Source organism: Aulostomus chinensis, chromosome 1, assembly GCF_037954235.1.
Source record: "Aulostomus chinensis isolate RoL2024-O1b breed Wild chromosome 1, RoL_Achi_v1.0, whole genome shotgun sequence".
NCBI classification, from domain to species: domain Eukaryota; kingdom Metazoa; phylum Chordata; class Actinopteri; order Syngnathiformes; family Aulostomidae; genus Aulostomus; species Aulostomus chinensis.
Genome location: NC_141320.1, coordinates 58503813 through 58526657, shown reverse-complemented (window position 1 = coordinate 58526657; position 22845 = coordinate 58503813). Strand labels below are relative to the sequence as shown.

General features: G+C 44.0%; 1 protein-coding gene across 1 annotated transcript in view; it reads left to right on the top strand.

Annotated features, from left to right (window-relative positions):
* The first annotated feature begins 12873 nt into the window (after window positions 1-12873).
* LOC147272446 (fidgetin-like) overlaps window positions 12874-22845 on the top strand; it is a 63825-nt gene continuing 53853 nt past the window's right edge. Inside the window, exon 1 of the mRNA XM_086218492.1 lies at window positions 12874-13418. The gene's annotated coding sequence lies outside the window, so the exon portion shown is untranslated. The remainder of the gene's footprint in view (window positions 13419-22845) is intronic.

The following is a 22845-nucleotide window of genomic DNA, read 5'->3' as shown; positions in this document are numbered from 1 at the left end:
AAAAACAAAAACCCCACATCTTAAATCAATAACGCGCGCGCACGCACGCACACACACACACACACACACCAAGCTGGCCCACATAAGTACCGGTAATGCTCATTTATCATTTATTTATTCCTTCATCCCTTCATTCATCTCGATTTAGTTATCCATCAGAAGTATCGGCCTCGTAGTGTGAAGATGCCCACAAGCCGGTGCGAGTCAGCATCTGATTATAAAACAGTGAGTAGGCCCCAGGCGTGGATGTGTGTGTGTGTGTGTGTGTTGGGGTTGCACATGTGCATTGTAGACTACTAATATATGTGTGTTTACATGGCAGCACCATGCTTGGGTAGAAATAATCAATAGATGAATCACCCAGAGCAGTGTTGTTCTCCCCAGGCAGCGCGGTTGCAGCTTAATGCTATTCTTTCCATTCACCTTGGGAACGGCATCCATCAGGCCTCCCCCCAAAGTGAGGTACGGTTGCCTAAAACATCACCAGCGCTTGAGGGGCTGCTTGGAAAGTGATGCGGGGAGAGCACAGTTGACCTTTAACCTCTCCCGTGTTTGCGCCTGCTTCCCTCCTCTTTGGCAAAGCGGCATATCACACGGTTCTCGCCTCATTGGCATTGTCAGGCGCTTACAGTAGTGTTTCTCTGCATTGTGCTGGTGGTTAACTGGTTCAAATGTTATGGAAATGATATTTACCTCTTCTTTGATCCTGTAAACTCCAAACAGGCGGGCCTTTTTCTTTTTTTTTCTCTTCCTCCTCCTTCTTCTTCTCTACCCCCCCCCCCCCCCGGTTGAGGGAAGAAGACTTAAAGAGGTTCTATAAATACAAACGATAGGAAGAAACAATAAAAAAAAAAAGATGTTATCTGAAACGGAGTTGTATTCAAATCAATCAAACTTCTGGATTCACCAGCGCGGCAGAAATCGGCCTCCTTGCTAAGTCGCGGGACGTAGTTTTTCCTCACAAACTTGACTCATGACAGCAGTACATTATGTGTGTGTGTGTGTATATATATACATATATACACACACACACACACGTATATATGACAGAGTCAGCGTTTGATGCTTGAACACGCCGGGCCCTGTTGCTGTGAACGGACGAGCCCTCATCACGGGAGGAGAAAAAGTGCAGCTCTGCTCCCTGATGAATGATTGATGTCGCCGATTCACCGCGCTGACAAACTGACACAATCACAGCAGTTAATTTGTCACCGCCAGCCGTCCCTTTGATCACAACACACACCCGGCCCTGCCCTCTGATTCTATACCGCCAAACACACACTTTTAACGCAAAAAAAAAAAAACAGTGTGCGCCCCCCCCCCCCCCAGTCCATCTGACGTCCAGACTTATATCTGTTTTTAATGAGGCTTTGAATTATAACGCAGTGCTGATGTGTAACCAACAGGGGGCACAGTAATCCCTGCTTCCAGATCAGCAGCTTTGCACTCGGGGCCCCAGAATTCACCGATGCCTGTGGACACACAATCATTGGTGATTAATAAAGTTTGCGTGATTTTTGTTGTTCTTCTTGTCTAGAAATTAAAAAAAAAAAAAAAAAGACAGAAAAAAAAAGATCCGAATGTCTTGAACTGAACTTTTATGGATATTCTCAGTTTTCCCTCCCGGAGAAGTCACTGACCATCAGCTCAAATGCGGAAGTTTCCCACCTGAGAATCGTCGTTTCAGTGTCGCTTGTACGTTATTATACAGGATCAAGGTGGGTCGGACGCCAATCCTGGATCCGGGGATTTCAACTAAACTCAAATTTCTCCGCCGTTCCCTTTTGAAAAATACAATATTTTTTAAAAAACTCTTTATTGTCTTTTTTTTTTTTTTTTTTTTTTTGTCGTCCGCCATCATTAATAATTCATCTCTTTTCTTGGATGCTAAAACAACAACAAACAGAACAACAGCTCCAGATAATATATTCAGTCAAAAGCTCATTGTCTAAGGGAGAGGAGGAGGGGGTGGGGGTGGGTTGGGGGGGGGGGGGGGGAGAAGGGGACAGGGAAAATGTGCACTGGAGTGAGACAAGAGAGCACCCCGACAGGGAGAGGCTCAATGTCACTCCACAGCGTGGCGGGAAGGAAGAAAAACAAACGCCAGAGGGGGAAAAATAAAGAAATAAAAAGGGTTGGGAGGCTACAGTTTGTAAGTCATAAAAGCCCAATTAGAGGCATTAGGGTCCTCAAATGGAAGATTACAATGAATAATTTGTGACTGCAAATTTTTTTTTTTTTTTTTTGTGCCGATTGTGTCGTTAATGCGGCTGACAAAAAAAAAAAAAAAAAGAAGCTTTTTTTTTTTTTTTTTTTTTTTTTTTTTTAAGGGAAAGCTAGAAAAGCTTTCAATGCGGGGAAAAAAAAGAAAAAAGAAACAATAATTCAAGGTTACCTGAATACTGTGCCAATTCCGCAGCCCCGGCTGCTGTCCATTGAGTCAGCTGCCTTACTTTAAATCTCTCCACCACCACCACCCCCCCCCCCTACACACACACACACACACACACACCCCTCCATCACTCCTTCATTTGGAAGAGCTCGACCTTGAATGTCTCCGGTGTGAACCGGTGCCCCAGCTTTCACATTACGCCAGAATGGACCCTGACTCATTCAATTTAAACCCATCAAGAAAGCACAATACGAGGCAAATTAGCCGCCATTATTTAGACACTTTCCTGCCCCCCAATTTGAGGTTACTTGACAATTAGTTACATTTGTCTCCTCCGTTGCCATGGTTGTCTTCCCCACCACAGTTGGCTACTCCTCACCGAGGAGCGATGGATTCAAAAAAAAAATGAAACACTAATTATGTCGCACGGTCCCACTTTTATTTATTACGACAACAACAACAACAACAACTACAACTAAATAAAATAAGTGACAAACGGAACAATTAAATCTTTCACAGCAGCTCTGGAGAGGAAAAAAAAAAAACACCTTTTTTTTTTTTCTTTCTTTCCTTTCCCGTTTCGCCTTTAAAAGATTTCTGAAGATTCAAAGAGGGACCCGTGCACCTCACCATCACACCATTGGATACACAAGGTTGTTTTTTTTTTTCTTCTTTTTTTTTTTCCCTTAACCTTAATACTGTAGGTTGTTAATGGGAATGTGGCGGAAGGTCGTTGCGAGTATGAGCCGTGTAACCAGTAAAGCAGAATAATGCCATTCTTCAGGATCACAATGGACGCTTCTGGACCACCTACGGACGGGAACTTTTTAATGACTTCTATTATTAAATCGTGACAAAAAGAAAACTTCTTATTCAGAATCTTTTGGATTTATTGGTGTTTTTTTTTTTTCTAATCCCATTGCTGGTGAATGGATTTCTTTCTCCCAGGGTGAAAAACGTATCAAAACACATTTATTTACACTTTTTTTTTCTTCTTCTTCTTCTTCTTCTTCTTCTTCTTCTTCTTCACGACTCCCGACGTCGCCGCGTTTTTTCGAGCTTCTCTGTGAGGAGCAGGTTGTAAACTTTACCACTCAAATAGCATCCAATCCGGTTCAATTACGAGGTCATTCAAACGTTAAATCCCTAATATTTAATTTGTCAAATGTCAAAAACTGCTAAAAAAAACCAAAACCCTCCCGATTGGCCTTTTTTAAAAATTTGCCCGATTGTCAAAAACTGCGATTGTATGATATTTCTGGTCTCCCGCTGCTCTAAGTATCTCGTCCTGAGTTGAATCTTTGTGAAAAAGACAACTGAAAAAGTTCAAAAAAAGACCAACGATAGTTTCACATTTCTGTACAATGAAGGCCTGCGAATCTTCACATATCTTATCCAGTCAGATCTGGATTTCTGCAGGTCTCCTCCTCCGTGTTTTGTCTGAGCTAAATGGCTAATTAGCCGCTAATTAGCTTAGCCGCGGCGCATCATGTAAACACAGCTAATCTGTAATGTGACCCCGCAGCCACAGGAGTTTCTTTACATTCAGAGTATCGTTTACCCCCTTAAAGAAAGCGGGGTTTCTCTGCACGCTTTGAAGTATCGTGCCAGGAGAAAGTAAAATAATATACATGAAGTTTTTGTACACTTGCCACGCACCCCCCGCAGTATAAACGGAACCATTTCGATTCAGATCTCCACCTCTACAGTGGGTTTCAGGCCTAATTTCCCTTTTTGTGACGTTTTGCTCGCCGTTTGTTGGACTATTAAACAGAAACAAACGTAGAGGAAAGAAGGATCGGTGCAGTCTCGGAAGCTCGTGTGTGTTTTCCTCCGGAGGGAGAGGATAAAAGCTTTAAAAGCAGTAAATGACTTTTCTTTCCAGGACTCTACGTTGACACCTACTTCCTGCGTTTACCTCTTACGGGGCCAAACCGGGCCTTTTTTCACCTGTATGTCCCTCCACCGACCCTCCTCTTCCTCCTCAACTTGTTTCGCTGCAGCGCTCCAACTTCGCATCTCGGGGTTTTGACGAGTTTAAGGTGGAAGGTTCAGAACCCGAGAGACTGGAAGTGAAAAGCAAAAGCTGATGTAAAAATCGCATTTTAAAGAATTTGTTAAAGGAGAAGTTGCGGGGCCGCGCTATTAACAGGTGTTCACGCCGCCTCCCGCTTCTTTAGAGAGCCTAAAGGTAGCTCTGACCTCAGTGCCATCAAACGTAGAGTAAACAAACATGAACCCTACACGCAGCGAGATCCACTCTTCAAAATCTGCTGCTGTGTGCCAGAAAGTGTGTATGGACTTTAAGACAAATTTTCCGTTCTGTCTGCAGATGGTTTGTCTTTCCTACAGGAAGAACTTTCCCAAATGTTCTCTACCCCCCCCCCTTTTTTTTTTCCCAGACAATCCGCCTCTTACCTCAATTTGAAATTCAGCGGGATTCTTTCTCCCCCCCCCCCCCCTTAAATTTTGCTGCGAGGGATTAACGCTTTCTAGAAATAATTATATAAATGTCCCCAGCGAAAATATGAAGACATACCGTATTTTCCCTTCCAATCTTTCTTGACTTCACAATGTACTTTCAAGGCAAAGTTGTTCTTCAGGATGTTTTGAAATGGGGGGGGGGGGGGGCGACATATATACACACACTACATTCACATACAATATATATATATATATATATATATATATATATACATACATGTGTATTTATATATATATATTCAAAAGTGCAAAAAGTACCGACATGCTCATGTCTACCTCCCTCAAATGTGATATGAATTCATGGTATGATACCTGGAGTTTATTAATTCAGGGCCACAGAGACCGCTGAATAATGAAATTTAATAAAAATTTCAGATGGACTAAAAGTCAGAGAGCTTCTGTCATTAATTTTAAAAGCACACATACCACCAGGGTTCGCACAGTAATGATAAATTCCTCCATTGGGCTTCATGTTCTCCAGCAGCTGTGCCCAATACTGTGTGGAAAGACCCCCCCCCCCCCCCCCCCCCAGAGTCCGGCAGAGTTCAAGATCTTACGTAAGATGGATTTCCGGAAAAAGAAAAAAAAAAGATTTCTTTTACCGAAGCTTTAGAATCCGTGCAATTTTGGGGGCCGGAGGAAACAGCCGGGAACTCGTAGCTTCGCTTAAAAAAAACCACGCGTTTTAGTTTTTGGGTTGTTTTTTTTTTTCTCCCGTCGGGCGGCGACGACTTGTTGTTTTCGCCGCTTTCTTTCGGATTTACCGAATGAATACTTAGCGGCGCTGTCAGCTCTCTGCTCTGAATCTAGGCTGAGAACATTTTCAAAGACGCGCCGTTACTTTCCCGAAAATGTCACGCCACCCGCCCTTCAGCGAAAAGAACAAAATCGTAACCTCTTAGTCCCTCTTCATCCTAATCCGCGCTCTTATTTCTAATCTGACCAATCAGAAATGGCTTCTTCTGTAGGGGATTCTGTTATTTTTGGGTTGTGTTTTACCTTTAGCTCTTTCGTTACAAAAAATATAGAAAATCACCCATGCCAGCTGTCACAGTGACCTTTGACCTCCAAAATCTTTTCACTTCATCCTTGAATCCCACTGGACGTTTGTGCCAAATTTGAAGAAATTCCTTCAAGACGTTGAGAAGGCGGCAGCACGGTGGTGCAGTGGTCAGCACTGTGGCCTCACAGCAAGAAGGTTCCAGGTTCGAGCCCCAGATCTTCCTGTGTGACTCTCCATGTTCTCCCTGTTCCTGTGTGGGTTCTCTCTGGTACTCCAGCTTCCTCCCTCAGTCCAAAGACATCAAGAGGGGACGAGGCTGATTGATACTCTAAATTGACCGTAGGTGTGACTGTGAGTGTGAATGGTTGTCTGTCTCTATGTGTTGGCCCTGTGATGGACTGGCGACCTGTCCAGGGTGAACCCTCCTCTCGCACGTAGCCGCTGGGGTAGGCTCCACCCCCCCGCGACCCTTCACAGGAATAAGCGGAAGACAATGGATGGATGCAAATTTGAGGCACCCACTACACACATAGAACACCTCTAGCTCCTGGCGGCAGCGGCATGGAGGCGCTGAAATGTGAGCGGATCAATTCTCCGGCCTCGTATTTGAAAGGTAATTTTCACAGGACGGTGATATTCTCCCCCCGCCCCGCCCCCCTCGCATTTTTATCTTAAATGAGTCTATCAAAAAGACGTTCTCTACATGCCGGACTTCTTCAAAATTAATCGGGTTATCAACTTCCTGTTAGATACGGTAAAATAAGTTGGGAGGTACGTCGATAAACGCGAACCAAAAGCTTCGGTACGATCAGGGTTCTGATCATTCTCACTGTGAGTCTTTCATCCAGGGCTTAATTATAAGCCCCGGAGGTTAGAACCGGTTCCTGTAAGGCCGTGTCTCTCCCCGTCCGGCTTCTTTGTGTCTTTGTTGCCGTGTAACACCTTGAACCGGTGGAACAGGTGCACTACTGAGCAAAAAAAGGATGCTGGCAGGAGATTAAATCCACTCAGATCCCTGCGGTTTGCTCATCCTACCTCACATCCCGTGGACTTGCCGCTATACCTCCAGCCCAGCGTGGGCCGCACTCAGCCAAACACGCCGTTATTGGACCGGCTATCTGCTTTGACCCCAGAGGAGATTGGATCCTCGCTCGCTTGCGGCGGTGGCGCAGTACGACTCCTTACAGTGGGATAATGTGTTAGTCATAGAGCGGTAAGACTGGAGGCCGCGTTAATGCAAGGGTCCATAAACCAAGAGAGGGATCTCCCTTGTTACTCCTGATGTAAGGTGACCAATCAGCTGTCTGCGCCACTCCTGTAATTACCCATAATCCTCTTCTCTGATTGATTCAAATCTGGATTTCCCAAATGTTTTTCTCCCTGAAAACACAGACAGTTGTGGATCGGAGGCATCGTTTGATTGTTTTCGCCCGTCCGAACCGTCCGCGATAGAACTTTTCGACAACGGATCAAACGTCCACTGGGACGTTTGTTTGTTTGGGTTTTTTTTTTTGACGGTCAAAAATTGAGGTAAACACGATTCAACACCTTTTTCCAAATTTTTCCCCGAACATCCGCTGGGATTCAAGGATGGACGGAAAGGATTTTGAACAAATTCGATCTCAAATAAATAGCTCCTGGAACGTCCTGTGGAAATGTTTTTTCCAAATCGTGGAACATTCCACAAATCCTTAACTCGTGGAGACTGACGACTTTAGTTTAAAAACTAAAACGGCCTCCCGTTTTTGGAACCGATTCCTCCTCCTGTAATAACGAACCTCAAGGTTCAGGGCCAAGAGCCACCTCGTGGTGGGAATATCGAATACTATCAGAACGTAAATGAGGCGAAACGTACAAAAACCATCATAAATCGAATGGAATACTTCATGTGTCGGGACTTCTAGCGTCTTCCAGCAGTCACTCACGCAACAAAAGTTGAGGTACTGAGGGCGAATCTGCCAGATGTTGCCCTGACGATGTTTGAAATACACCACCAGCTCTAACACTTAAAAATAAAGAAAAGAAAAATCCAAATTAGCCATCAACTAAGTGTACATCTGGCAGCATAAAGGTATCCCTACACTTCTCCAGCAGGTATACTGTCGGGCCTTTTGAAGGTGTTTGTCTACGGAGTGTCAAAGCTGTCAAACGGTGTTGTCACATAAACATGTCACTCCAAGATCCAATATCTAGCCCCCGTCCGCCGGCTGACAGAACGACGCTTCTGTTAAATCCCGCGCAGTGTGACTCTTCATAAACAAACAAACACAGACAAAAGACGGCCCCGGTGCTCGCATGTCGAAATTCAACTCTTTGAAAGCCGAAAAAAAACAACAACAAAACAAAACGGAGGAACGGCGGCGAGCGAGCGGAACAACCGGTCTTCTACTTAACTACCCATAGCGTTTGAATAGCATTAGAATACATGAGGACTCCTAGACAGTGAGGTGCTCTCCCCTGGTTCCTAATGTATGACTATTTCATATGGACAGGAGAGAGGGGAGAGGGGGAGCTGTCTGTGGGGGTGATTGACACAAGCCCACATTAGGAGCAGCTTTTGGAAATAGGTCCGTGGAGACTTGGCGGATTGGGTCTGCCGAAGGAACGCCGTCTCCACGAGGAGCCGTGCCTTCTTAACCCCACTCATTGGTATGCCGATGTGCGGGTAGCGAGCCGTGCTCCAAACGGCACACAGCCTTGCAGACTAACCCCCCCCCCCCCCTTTCCCTCCACACACACACCAGCGCCTTTCTTCCTCTCTCCACACACACCCTGCTATGCAGACACAATCCCACCGAGGGCCCGTGACGATGTGCGGCGTGGAATACTGAATCAAAATAGACTCCAATTATTAATCACATAGTTCATTTTTAGGCTCCCATTGCGCTCGCACACACACATTCCAGTTTCCGCTGGAAAAAGTTTCTTGACACGCCGCAGCGCACACACACACACACACACACACAGTGTCAAACATGTCAAATTTGGCGGAAATAAGAAGACACAGGCCCTTGAGTCCCTCTCTCCTGTCCCACATGTGACAAAACAGGCAAAAGGAAATGTTTAAATTTGGTTTTAGATCTCATCGCCGGTCTCTAGAATGAGAGGAATAACATGTCAGCATGGAGACTGCTGTCAGGTAAAAAGACAGAATCTCACTTTAGCCTATTGTGACTTTGAACTATATGACGATAAGCAGACAGATTGTTTTTGTCACGCGACTACCCGACCTCCAACCCCAACCGTTCTCTTTTCAAACTCTTCCGCCGTACATCTAAAAATATTCCCATCAGAAGCCAACTGATAGAATTTACAAGACCCGATGTCATCGCAAAGAAATATTACCACAAACATACGCTACATATTTTTGTCTTTATCATTGGAAGGGAGTTATCATTTAGCAAGCTTGGGAGGTCCAAGGTGAGACAGGAGTATTTGAGTACGCCTAATGAAAGGCAATATAAAAGGTGCTTCTTGTGTTGTTTGAAATCAGCTTGTTTTGTTTCTTGGCTACGTTACATGTGCTGGCACTAATTATACAAGCTAGGTAGCCCTCGCGCGTTCAAAAACACCAAACTCGACCATTTTTGACATGTTCATTTAAAGTTACTAATAAGATGTAAATATGCAAAGCAGGTCCCGATGGGATTTCTTTGATATGCAAATTGAAAGTGCAAACAAAGGTGGTGGTGCGTGTGTGTGTGTGTGTGTGTGTGTGTGTGTGTGTTTGGGGGGGGGGGGGGGCGTCTTTTTTTTTTAAACTAATAAAATCTGTGAGATGGTTTAGTCGTGACATTCACTCGTAAGGAAAACTGCGAGGTATCGCTATTAACCTTCTACATTCGCAAAGAAACGCCTGGACTGTTTTTTTTTTTGTTTTTTTTTTAATCATTTCCGACCTTTTTCTTCATTCGGTATCAATTTTTATACGTTTTACCATTCAGGGGAACTTGATCTTTCATTCTGTTGCAGAGAAAAGTCGGCATCATACATCACGGGACCCTGAACGCACCGTATTTAATCAAAGAATATAAAAAAGGGCTTGTTTTTGTTGAGTAGCTCCACGTTCGACGTGGCAATTGAAAGTAAAAAGTTCCACGTGAAGCAAATCCGTGTTTTCTTGATGAGTTACAGCATTTTTTTTTTGCTCCTTTTACGAATATATTTTGACGCTGCTTATATTTATATAACGCGATAACGCATCTGAGGCGCCGTTAAGTCCTTAAAACAACCTCGCCTTTTAATATACGAGAGAATGTTGTCATTTACCTCCGAATGACGTCATGCGATGCGCCCCGATTGTCAGAGAGGTGGCGTTCAGGGTGCCTCGGAAAGAAGAGAACCTCCCCGTTCAGAGGAAAAACAACGAAAAACAAAAAATCAATATCTCGATTGGATTTAAAGACATTGAATATTATTTAGAAAGGTGCCTGATGGTATTTTGAACAAAAGGCTGAGAAAACAGAATTTCAGACCCTTTTATCAAAAAGCAACATTGGATATGAATGTAAAACCATGTGCGATTGCAACAGAACATGGAAACAGCCATGACACTGCCCCCCCCCCCCGCTCCTCCTCCTCTTCCTCCTCCTCCTCTTCCTCCTCCTGCTATCATAACAGCAACTTACTGGCCAGTTATCTGTTTGATGGGATGTAAAGGGAAGGTCAGTGTTTCCATAATTCACTCCAGAACCATAAATCACATTATATGATCTCCTCTGCACTGGGAGCTGGCGTGTGTGTTCACTCTGAATGCAGGAATTCATATGGCACTTACAGGCGTTGTTAAAATATACTGCCCCCCCCCCCCCCCACACACACACACACACCTCCTTTTATTTATTTTTTTGGTCACTTATATTCAAATTAATTGTTTAAAACTCACAGGTCGCACACGCAATTGCCATTTTCTCCACGTTAGCACGATATTAGCCATCCAGAGCTTCTTCTGCTGTAAGCTGACAAAAGTCCCTTTGTGGTCAGTGATGGGAAGCAATGGAGGGAAGCTGACTTTTATTGACACGGGGCTGTCAGAATGGAGACGGCGCCGCTGTTCATTTCCAATTTCAGTCCACAGATTGGAATCCGGCTGCCGGGCTCTCCAGTGTCTCAAGCACCATTTTCTGAACCTATGGTGTGGAAAACATGATTTAATTCCTGTTCAATGCTTTTCATCAGATTCTCCATCTCTCCAAATCGTCTTTGTGCGGCATCATATTGAAGGAGTAATTGCGCGTCGCTGGGGATGGTGGAGTGCAACGTTCACTGGTAAAATTACAGCTGGACATTCCAGTTTCGAAATATTATATGAGGGATGTTGCACTTTTTTTTTCCCCTTTTTGTTTGTTAATTGCTTTTTATGATTTTTATAAAAAAAAAATTCTTTTTTAAAGTCAAAATTTGTGTTATTTTGTGTGGAAGTGAATCAGCCGACGGCACCGCAAACCGTTTGCTGGATTCACTTACAGACGAGGTAGCAACGATGTCAAAGCCTTTATTTGCTCTATTCAACGTGTTGATGCGACTATTTTGACCCCAACGTTGCGATAAAAGGCAAATAAATGAATGAGGGTTCATCCGGGTGAAGGCCCTATCAAAGGAATCGTACCGTTAGATGACATTTGAAGTTTTAAAACTCAAAAATGTCATCTGAGGGAAGATGTATAAAGCGTGTGTACACACAAATCACGCGTTTAGGCCGTTTTACACGAAGAAATGTATGAGAGTAGCGCGTGAAATGAAAATTGAAAAAAAAAATTTAGTAGAAACATTGATTATCCTTTTATTTCCAGTTTGCTGAATATACCGTAGTTCAAGGCGGGGCGGGGGGGGGTGTCCAGACAGTTCAAAAATTCTACAAAACACACTTCCTGTGTCAAAGCCACGCCCACTTTCATGTTACTCTCCACAAACAGATTCAGAAACTCTTTTTTTTTTTGTTTCATAAAGCCCCGTCTATCTAGAATGTGAGTGAAAACGTATTCTGTTCCCACAGAACTCCAGAGTGGATTGATATGAGGTGAATCAGTAGTCACCGCGGGCGCTATGGTAACGGTGGTGATGTTGTTGCATGAATGGAAGCCATGTGCTCATCTATTTTCGAGGGGGGGGGGGGGCGTCTCCCTCTCTCTCACCTTCCTGAATCAGGGGGAGAAAAAAAACAGCTTTTAATTTCCCCCTGTTTATTTCCTTTGCTATCCTATTAGCAGCGCTAACGTTAGCTTACCGCTCCAGTTCTGGTTGAAGCTCTGTTGTCGGGCTCACCAGCTCATTAGCATTTATGTTATTTAGCATTCATTTTACCTTACTTAGCTGCAGACATGAATATATACATTAGCTTGTACATGCATTAGACACAGAACACACACATGCATGTTATGTAGTCTAAATAATGACATAATTAGAATGAAACATGTATTAAGAACTATAATGAGCAGCAACAACTACTCACAGGGAAGTAGGCTAATAATGTACGTGTACTAATGTACTAATGCATGTTCAAATAATGACTGAGATTTTCAGTTTTTATTAGGTATGAACATCAGTTTCAAGCATCTGGTCTTTAGGTTGGTGGAAATAAAAGGTGAAATGAAAGAAATGTTGGTCTGGAATTCCTACATTTTAGTCTTTTATTCACTGAGGTTGATCTGGATGTTGTAACACAGCCAAGATTGGATCTGATATGGGACAAGACTTGAACAAGACCGATTCTGACTGGTTTAGGCTTTGTCATCGGGAACTTAATAGATATAAAAGTGGGAATAACTTGCAAGGAAAGCTGGTGTCATCTCTCCGTGAAGTTTGGGTCAACGATGTTGCTATTGACGTTAGCTCGCCTCCATCAGAATGGCCATTGTGCGTCCGTTAGCTCCATCGACTCTCCTTTCAGAGAAATGTAATTCCAGAAGCAGGGACAACTGGATAGATTTCCCAGTCCGTACATATTTATTGTAGCGTGAGCAGACTGCATAATGTACTTAACAGTTCTCAAAACTGGCAGCAGCAATTTCAAGTTTTTGTTTCTGATATCTAACTTATTGTCTTAAAAAGTCAGAAAATGTGAAAATAGGGAAACCATGGTGTTTATTGTTAGAGTCCAGCTGTAAAAACTAATCGTCCTGGTGTTGGGACTTCAACTACAGATCTCTCGCCCTTACATGACACGACACGGAGGTGCAGGAGAAATTGAGCCCACCCTTAACTGCAAACTAAACCTGTTCTGGACCCTGAACAGTTTGACTATGTAGGTGTTCCTGATCTTCACCTGCTCACTCCTGCCTGATGGCACTGTCATTTTTAATAAAACCATCAGAGTAGTTATGATCTCTCTGTGCAAAATGATGCTGGAGGTTTTCAACCCATCCACTCGCTAGCACCCTCCATGGTGCTGCTGGGGGGGCAGAATCAGCCCGTTAGTTGCTGACAGCAGGATCAATAAACCCGCTCACAAGACCGGTACCATCGCTGGTGTAATCCTGGAGAGGTTTGAGCCAGTGAGGAAGAGGAGGTCACTGGACACATGGCTCTCCATCATGGCTGGTAAGTCCCACCGCTCAATGACACTGTGCAGAGACGGAGAACTTCATTTTCCTTCTCACTCTACTGTTTTTATCATTAACACAGAATATTTTCAATGCCACCATTGTCCTCTCCTCTTATTACTCTGCTTTAATTTCTAATATAATTCATAATTTATATTAGAATATGCTGCATTATCATCACCATTGTTTATAAGATAATCCCAGTGACCTTCAAGCTGTGACCTACTGCAGGTCATTTACATGAATACAAACAAAAAAGGAAAGAAAAAGACAGAAAATCAAAACTAAATGTTATTTTATTTTGTTAATTTTCTAGTTCACTTTAGAAAATGCAAACAACAGTTAATCATGCAGAACTTACCACACCAAAACAATATTCATCCCGACTAAGAGAATGTTGAATGATTATATGATTTTTTTTTCAAATGAAGAGGGGGATCATGGAAGAGGAAAGGGGGCCTTGAAGTTAGAGCAGCTCTTAGCAACCGTTAGCTTCACTGTTAGCTTATTTTCACTGTAACTGCCTGAACCTCCTGACTAAGAGGATGGTTTATGATTAAAGGTTTAGACTATGGAATATACTCAGATTAAGAAGAAAACATATAAAATATTTATCTGTTTTATAAATGAAGAAAAATGCAAAATGTTCATACGTAACAATTTTAAGAGAAGAAGCCTCTGGTTGTGAGGGGGACCAAGGAAGGGGAAGGGGGGTCGTGAAATTAGAGCGGCTCATAGCGACCGTTAGCTTCAGTGTTAGCATAATATCACTTTAACTGCCTGAACCTCCATATGAAGAAACTGAACTCATGATCAGGAGAGAAGAAATCCTGGTGCCACCTGATAGGATTACACGGATGAGATTCTCAAATCTTTTCCCAAACTGGCTTTAAATATTCCCTTAAAGACTTTGCCAATGCTGTGTTTCACATGGAAGTGAATCGGATATATCCATCATGCCATTTTTTTGTACTTGTTGACGGGCTATTGTGTCACTGTCGACACTGGTATGGAGGGAAAAGAGAGAGAGCGAGAAAGAGAGAGAGAAAGAGAGGGATTTATTATCCTGTATTGAAGTTCACCCCAAAAGAGCTAACATTTCACAGGAGCTGCACGCTGACCTTTCCGACAGCCAAAAATGTCATTGAAGGTTTAAGGCAAAGAAATCCAGTCGTATTTAACCAAGCCTTCAAAATCTTTGACATTTCTTCTGATGTTGCCACAGGATGGCACCCTGAAGACTGAGAGCTGGCCTTCTCATAGAGAGCCAGGGCTTTTTCTACACATACGGGCTTCAGCAGGAAGCAGCCCTGCAAACACCAGTCCTCACTATGAAAAGAGAGGATTTAGCGATAAGACCGATAGCTGATATGATTTATGATTTTATAACGTCTCTTTTTATTCTCACATGAGCGGGATATTAATTAGGACACGGGGTTCGCGAGGGAATGAAATATTTTACTTCTTTCCTAGATGCAGAAATTTTATTTTTCCCAGTTTGCCTCTCCACTTGCGCGCACACACACACACACACACACACACACACACACACACACACACACATATACACACTCCACTGAATCACTACAGTGTCAGGCCGCATCTTTCCTGCCACTCACTAAATTGGAGAGAGAGCTGCTCTGTGCTCAGGCAGAAGTAAACTAGGAAGTGCTAAAGCTGGAGGCAGAAACAAGGGACGAGGCGGGGGCTGGGAGGGGTGGTGGTTCGCGCGCGTGTGTGTGTGTGTGTGTGTGTGTGTGTGTGTGTTGGAGGGGACACACTCTTCAACACCACTGGATACCACCGCGGTGGTCCCTCACTGATTCACATTCCCCTAATCCCAGTTGGCAACCTACTCACTACACACAAACAAACGAACAAACACACACACACACGCGTGCGCGCACACACACAAACACACTACCCCCATGCTGCTCTAACTCACTCAGTCTTTTAGAAAATGGACACAATAGTGTGTGGATAGGTTGGGCTTTAGATGAGGCGAGATTGAAGTCTTTACACTTGTGTAGTCATCACAGTGGATTGACATCACCTCCAGGAATGAGGCAGTACTGTTACTGGAGAGTTCAAAAAGGGAAATACTGCAGTATTTAGTGAAGTTTTTAGCCTCTTTAATAGAGTATTAATTCCTAAATCCATTTAATTGCTGATCTCTTTCTAATTTGACACCTGAATCACTTCATCTAGTGGACGTGCGTGGACAGATCAAAGTACCGACATACGGCCCAGGACGTCTCTGTAGAAGCTAATGATTTACAACCAGTGTCATCATTCAGTGTCAGCGCAGGACGACTTGTGTGTCACATGGGTATAAGTTGAGACACAACCTTGCAAACGTGTTGATGGGTTCCGAGATTGTGTGCCGATGCCACGTTCCGCTGTACTCGGAACTCGGAAAACAAAAAAGGCCCCCCAACTGGGAGAAGTGGGAACAATCTCTTAATTCAGAGTTTCCCTTTAAAGGCACGACTGAGCAAGATGGTGACCCAGATATGCAACTTCAACCCAGTCTTCAGCTGCTTGATATTATTTGAGGGAGCGATACAGTTTTAAATTCTTTTCTTCATCACGGGTACGGGGGTAATTTACGTGAGTCCTCATCATGGCGTCCATCTCCTCTCAGGAACATGCGCCCGACTTCATTTAGGTTGGAAGTGTGAAAGGCAAATTGACTCCTCCTGCTCGCACTCAAACGCACCACACAGGCACCTCACCCTTTCAGCCGAGATGTTTTTTACAAAAAAAAAAGGACCTTTTTGCCACACGTGTTGCAGGTAGGACGGTATTTACCGGCGCACACGTAGTGGTGGCCTACAAGTTAGAGAGCCATCTTGCAAGCGGAGGTTCGCAGTAGTATGGTTGGAGCCGGAGCCACGGCTGCTGCCACCAGCAAGCATCCGCTTACTACACTACGTGTGCGCCGTTAAATACCGTCCTACCTGCAACACGTGTGGCAAAAAGGCCCTTTTTTGGGGGGTAAAGGGCTGATTCGTCTCTGCCAGAGTTGAGGGTTGCGCTTCATTTCCAGATGTGTTTCTTTGGCAAAATGTTTTTATATATATATATATATATATATATATATATATATATATATATATATATATATATATATATATATACAGTATAAATATATAGAAAAGGACCAGCTTTAAACCATTCTTCCCTGGAGGTTACCAATGCCTTTAAAACTGCTCGTGGCCACGTTGGAAGACTGCTGAGAGCTTTTGCGCGAGGCCAAGTTGTTGAGGCTGTCTGAAGGTCTGATTTGTGTATTTTCAAAGTATTTTGTTCCAGCCTTTTCAGTTACCTACACAAAAAAGATACAAAAGGAATATATTCATCTCTTTTTTATGATGCAGGGGAGGAATGAAAACTTACAATGTGCGCGTATACCTGTGGGTGTTTGGAGAGACGTGAGAGTGCTGTACAAAACGCACGCGCCGCGCAAAAACCCCCCCCCCCAACTTTCATTTTCTACTTGGTCATCTGGATATCAAAGGATTAAGAATGTGTGTGTGTGTGTGTGTGTCTTCATGCACTCGTGCACCTGCATCTTTGGCTCCCTGCCAGCCAGTTGTGACATGCAGACAGACTATAGTTGTGTCCATCTGGCTGAGCTTTCACTTTTTCTTTTTTTCGCCCCCTCCTCTTAACATGCGCGTCTCTATCATTCCCGCTCAAACCGGAGCTCTTTTCTCGGATCTTGTGCAGCAGCGGACGTCTTCAGCACCCCCCCCCCCCCCCAAAAAAAGTGAATGTGCACAAGTCTTTCTCTGATGTGCAACTTCGCCGTGCACCGGTCTGGATGGTGTCCTTTCACTGAAACAATAGCTGTTACCTCTGACTGTTCGGCCAGTCATTTAGAAAGACAGAGAAGGAGGGTGTGTGTGTGTGGGGGGGGGGGGGGGGGGGGGTTCTATATGAATTAATTACAAATGCTTGGAAATGTCAAGTATAGATAAAGCTTAATACCCTGTCTCCTCCCTTCTGCAACAGAGAAGCTTTTAAATGGCTCTCTGCCAGCCCCTATCTGCCAAACGACACCAAGGTTACTGGGAGAAGCTGAAATATTCATAATATATGCAAAACCACCGCTGTCCATGGACAGTGTTCATTGGAATTCAAGAGCGAGCTTCAAACCTTTGACAACTGCTTAAGTAATTAGTTGCTGGGGAGAGCGACACCCCCCCCCCTTCCCCTCACACACACACACACACACACACACACACACCCTCCGCTCCCTTTGCATAGCTGTTGAAACCCGCCAAGTAAATATTAGAGCATTTTATCTTTCTGGTTTGATAGTATAATTGAGCATGTTAGGAAAAGGTTGTTGGATTCTTCTAAAGATTGTTTGCTATGAGACTTTTCTCTCTTAACGTCCATTCGGACATCCGCTTTGTCTCGTTTTAAAGGTTTTAAAAAAGAAATTCCTAAAATGTTGCATTTCCTGCGTCAGTTACTCAGTCTGGACTTTCAACAGAAGTCCCTCACGTCTAATGTTTGTCTTCCAGATTGGAACAAATGTATTATTAAGCTCAGACAACAAAGAACAACATGTTCCGCGTTGAGACAATAGTGTTGTTCCGTGTCGGACCTGCTTCTCTGCTTTATCTTCGCTCTCCTCTCCGCCGCGGCTCGTCGGCCGGTCGCTCCGTCAAGGCTGGGGAGCCGCGGCACAATGAGAATCATGCCTAAATTGGAGCGGAGCCAAAAAGCCATTCAAAGCAACTCCCCGTGCCTAACGCATTACCGCGGCTTATTAATCTGAAGAGAGCGTGTTTTTGTGTTTACTAAGCATGATTCGCTTCTAATTAAAGTGAAATAATTATACTTCAAAGGGAGCACGGGGGGGGGGGGGGGCGGCGCGGCGGGCAGGAGAGGTGTTCAAAGAAGAGAGCACCTCTTGTCACGGGGAGAACTGGCCGCCCCACCACCACCACCACCCCTCCCCGCTATGATGATGCAGGACACAAATATGAATCATATTCACTGAACTAGTGTGAGCTGAGCAGAAGCAGCCGTTAATGACGTTCCTTCATGAACGATACCGTCAGAAGACGCGCTCTCATCGATGAATCTACTTCCCGTCTTTAGTCCGGACTTAAATCCAAGCGCAGGAGAATCAATCGTGAGAGCCTGACTCCAAGGCTTGGTTCAGCAGCCACGGCTAGTGTGAACAAGTGGACCACCCCTTTTTATGAGCACAAGTGTCCTTGTCCTTGGTAAGGCGAAGGTCGATGTGTCCCCACCCCCCACACCCCCCCTGCTACTCTCTCTCTCCTGCTGTGGCGTTTCCACCGACCATTCATTGGGGCCTGTGATGGCTCTAATAACATCTCCATCACATTAAACTGAACCAGGCTGAGGAGATGTTAATACTCCTCTGCACTCGCTGCCGGGAAATTGGTCATGTATTACAACAAGTGCTTTTTAAGAGCGTGTGCGGCCAAGTCTATGGAAACGGTAGATATTCATGGCTCCCTGCATGTGAAGCTCTTAACACCGTGGATTTTCAGGTTGTGACAGTTCAAGGGAAGCAGAGCTGTTAACATATTCAGAATGGTCCTGCAGCAAGGCCGTTCCTCCAATTCCTCTTTGCATCTCCACTGCTCAACTGACAAGGTTGTCTGCGATTTTGTTCTTTTTTTTTTTTTTCTAAAAGCCGGAGTTTAGAGAGGAATTCTGCAAACACTCAACTCAAAAGCAGGAAGTATAAAAGGTTATTGAATTCCAAATCCTCGGGATAGGCGTATAGATAAGAAAAATAAAATGTACTATCAGTTAATGCACACATACAAAAATAAAAAATATGTCTGTACTTGTTAAACTGTGTCTAACAAGGTATTTCCTGTATTCACCATAGAAGAGAATATTCACTGTCACACAAAGAAAATAACCCATTTTGGAAAAAGCAGTTCTTCTTGATAAAAATGATGATAATCAGAAAAAAACATAAACCGGCAAGAAAAAAAATGTGAAATGAGTTGCAGGTTTGTGTCGCGGGTTTTTTCTTCCAACCGAAAAGTCCATGAAATCGGAAGGAATGTTCCGGAAGACTGGTTCCGAAGCTTTTGGGCGTGCTCCGCGGTTAGCACGGTTAGCCCTTTGCTACTGTAGCTTGGACGCGGAAGCGTCACGCAGCTCGTTGTCGTCGTTTCAAAGAGGTTTAGTGACGTTTAAATCAATTTATCCTCCATTTTGTGCAAGAACGAGTAGCGTAGACGTCGGCGGAGCCTAGGCTGTAACAGTCCACGCTGAAGGGTCAAAAATGTTTGCGCCATGTGTCAGTACACAGGCTACAGAGGAGAGAGCGGTACAAAAATGTACTGACCGACACATCGGAGTAACACGTAATTCATCAACATTTTAAATGCAATATTTAATCCATAGTCGCATCCGTAGGAGAGGATTCACTTCAGTTTTGCCTCCTCGAGATGATAAAGATGTTTTCCGGGATTTCTTGATTTATTCTTATTTGTCTTTTAATTTGAGTTAAAGTATGACACAAAAAAATATTACTGAAAAAAAAAAAGTTGTTCGGACGTGATCTCATTATGGAAACTAATCCCAGTCACGCGTCGTATGTACTTGCATCCCTAATGACAAAGATAAAGATGGATGGAAGGATGGATGGCGGATCTGGTCCTTGGCTAGCTGTCACCGCCGGTCACCGTGGCGAACGAGCGATTGATGACACCCATTGGCTAGTGAAGATGTATACATCATACTGGTCCAGGGCTGCGGCGTCCAGATGGACCTGGCCCATCCATTGTCTGTCAGGGACACATCTGTCAGAACGGCGCTGTCCTCCCTTCCTCCTCTTCCTCTTCCTCTTCTCCTTTTTTTCTTTCCGTCCGCGCTAACGAGTCTTTCTCTCAGGACGACGCGGTTTGGCTTCGGATACCTTGTAAATTCCAGAATTCCTGGCGTCTCCCAGAACAGCAAAACTCGCTGGCAATGTACTAACTAGTATTACTTTAAATGTACTACTTCAGTACCTCTTGGGACTAAATGTAAGGATATTCTAAGTTTGATAGAGCTCGACTTTTAAGCACACGAGTTTTTGTTTGCAGCAGAGATGGGGAATTTTTTTAAGTCCTACCAGGAAGTGAGCACGGGTTCCCTCCACCTGGAGGGTTTGGTTTATTGTTTGATACAAATATGATGATATGAGACTTTTCTCTCATTTCCAACAGTCACAGCTGATGGCATCCATTCTGGATAGAGGTTGGAGTTTCCGTCAGAAGCGCACATTCAGGCGTCTCCCAGAAGCGTCGAGTCGGTATTTGATGGATGGCGCATGAGTACCGCAGATCAAGCCGAACCCTTTTCGAATCGACAAACCGCGCAGTGGCCACCTGACATCACCTGTCACAACAGCTGGCATCACACTTGTGGTGTTTGATACCCACCATCACCTCTCAAACCTCATTTATCCACTTGTAGGCTTTTTAAAGATGCATGAAAATACTTCGGAATTCTCTCATGTGACTTATTTTTGGCAATGAAACAAAAAATATCTTAAGATAGAACCTGATTAAACACATTCAATAATCCCACTGACTTTGAAGGCTCCGGATTTTGAATAACTCGAAATTATTCCCAGGTATACTCACTTTATGTACTTCCAACCCATTTTGTAGTTCATGAAAGTACATTTATACTGTGAGCTCACCGGTTTTGTGGTACTTTTCCACTTTTTAAGTGTTTTCAGGAGTTTTAAGGCTTTACTTGATACAGCATCTCCCGTTTCCCTGCCTCGTTTGGTTGTCAACATTTCGCAAAACCCTGACCCTCCGTCAAGAACTTTGACACGCCTCCGAAAAGAATTTAAACTGTAATTGAAAACGTATAGGAAGCGACATCACGGCTTCTCAAGAAGGAGGAGGAGTGGAGAAAATAAGGAAGAGAAGGAGAAAAACGCAAGGAGGAATGAAATAAAACAACAAAAATCTGAAGAAAACATTTATTCGGTCATTTTCCCGCAAAATACGGAGAACATCACGACAGGCGAAGTGGTCGGTTTCAGTCGTGAAATTGTCAAATTAAATCCGGCCCTTCACTTTCGCCAGGCACTCCCGTCGAAGTCTCGGTTGATACGATTTCATTTGAATGTTATAACTCTCTTTAAACTTCAGGAATGCACAATTACTGTTTTTTTAAGTACAAGTACAAACCAAATAGGATTTTTTTTTTCCCCGTGCAAGTCAGTGTATCTTAAGTACTATTTCATGTCCAAAGACTGTGTTGAAAAGCTGGAATGTCGCCTTTTGTCTTACAAGGACGGGGCGCAGCTGAAGAGTCTTTTATTGATTTTACAACATGTTTCTTACAATACAGTAGTTTAAAAAGTAGAGTGGTGTTTTCATCCCAACAATGAACGCGTGACTAAAATAAAAAGGTGCGTCTTTGTTGGTATGTGCTTCACGGGTTCTAACGGCTTTGCTGTCATCGCTGTATTTTTAAAAGGATTCTTTTCCCCTCTAATTAATGTTCCGCGGAGTACAGGAAAAAAGGAATCAGGTGCGAAGAGAAAAAAAAGTTTGGTGATCAACTAAGGCAACCCGTTTGAAGTTTTCAGGACATTTCTGTGACTTTAATCCATCGCGCTGTGTCGCAACGGCGCCTGGTTCTCGACTCAGGCAGAAATATCAGTGCCGTTTTCCCGTTTTTTTTGTTGTTGTTTCGGATTTATTCGGATTAATTTCTTCGGGCTGAAAACGACCGATAATGCAAAAAAAACGCGCCCTTTAAAAAAAAAAGAAAAAAAAGATGATGTCACGATCGTGCAAAACCGGACGTCTCGCAGGGTTTGTGCGGAGGAATGCAGGTGGAGCAAAAAAACAAAAACAAAAACACGCTACCACCGTTCCAGTTTTACTCTGTTAACTCAAGGTTAAGAGCTCCCCAGTGTCAGAACCACACACAAAAAATGTTTCTCCCAAATTTTTTTCACAAATTTGCTAAAACGTTGGCGACGACTTCACCTTGTTCCACGGGTGAGTCTTAGACTGGTCTCTCACAAATGTGCGGCGCGTCTCGATATTACTCGCGTAACCTTTTGACTAAACAGGAAGCAGGTGTGACACATTCACTCGCACAATCTCACTCTCACACACACACGCTCATACACACTCCATCCAGCTAGTCAGGCACTTCATGGCCTCCCCCTGTGGAGTGAGGCGGGACTGGAGAAGCATGGAGTTATTCACTGTCCGCCTACTTGGTTCTAATAGTCTGGCACAGCGTGACTGACGCTGCCCCTCTCAGCCGTGATCGAGTGTATCGATCCTGAGCCGCTGCCGCCGGCGTGCTCCCTGGACACCAGGCGGGAGGAGACCAACAATCAGATCCTTCACTGGGGGAAAAAAGCCCTCCTCATCTGCCTTAATCATCGGATC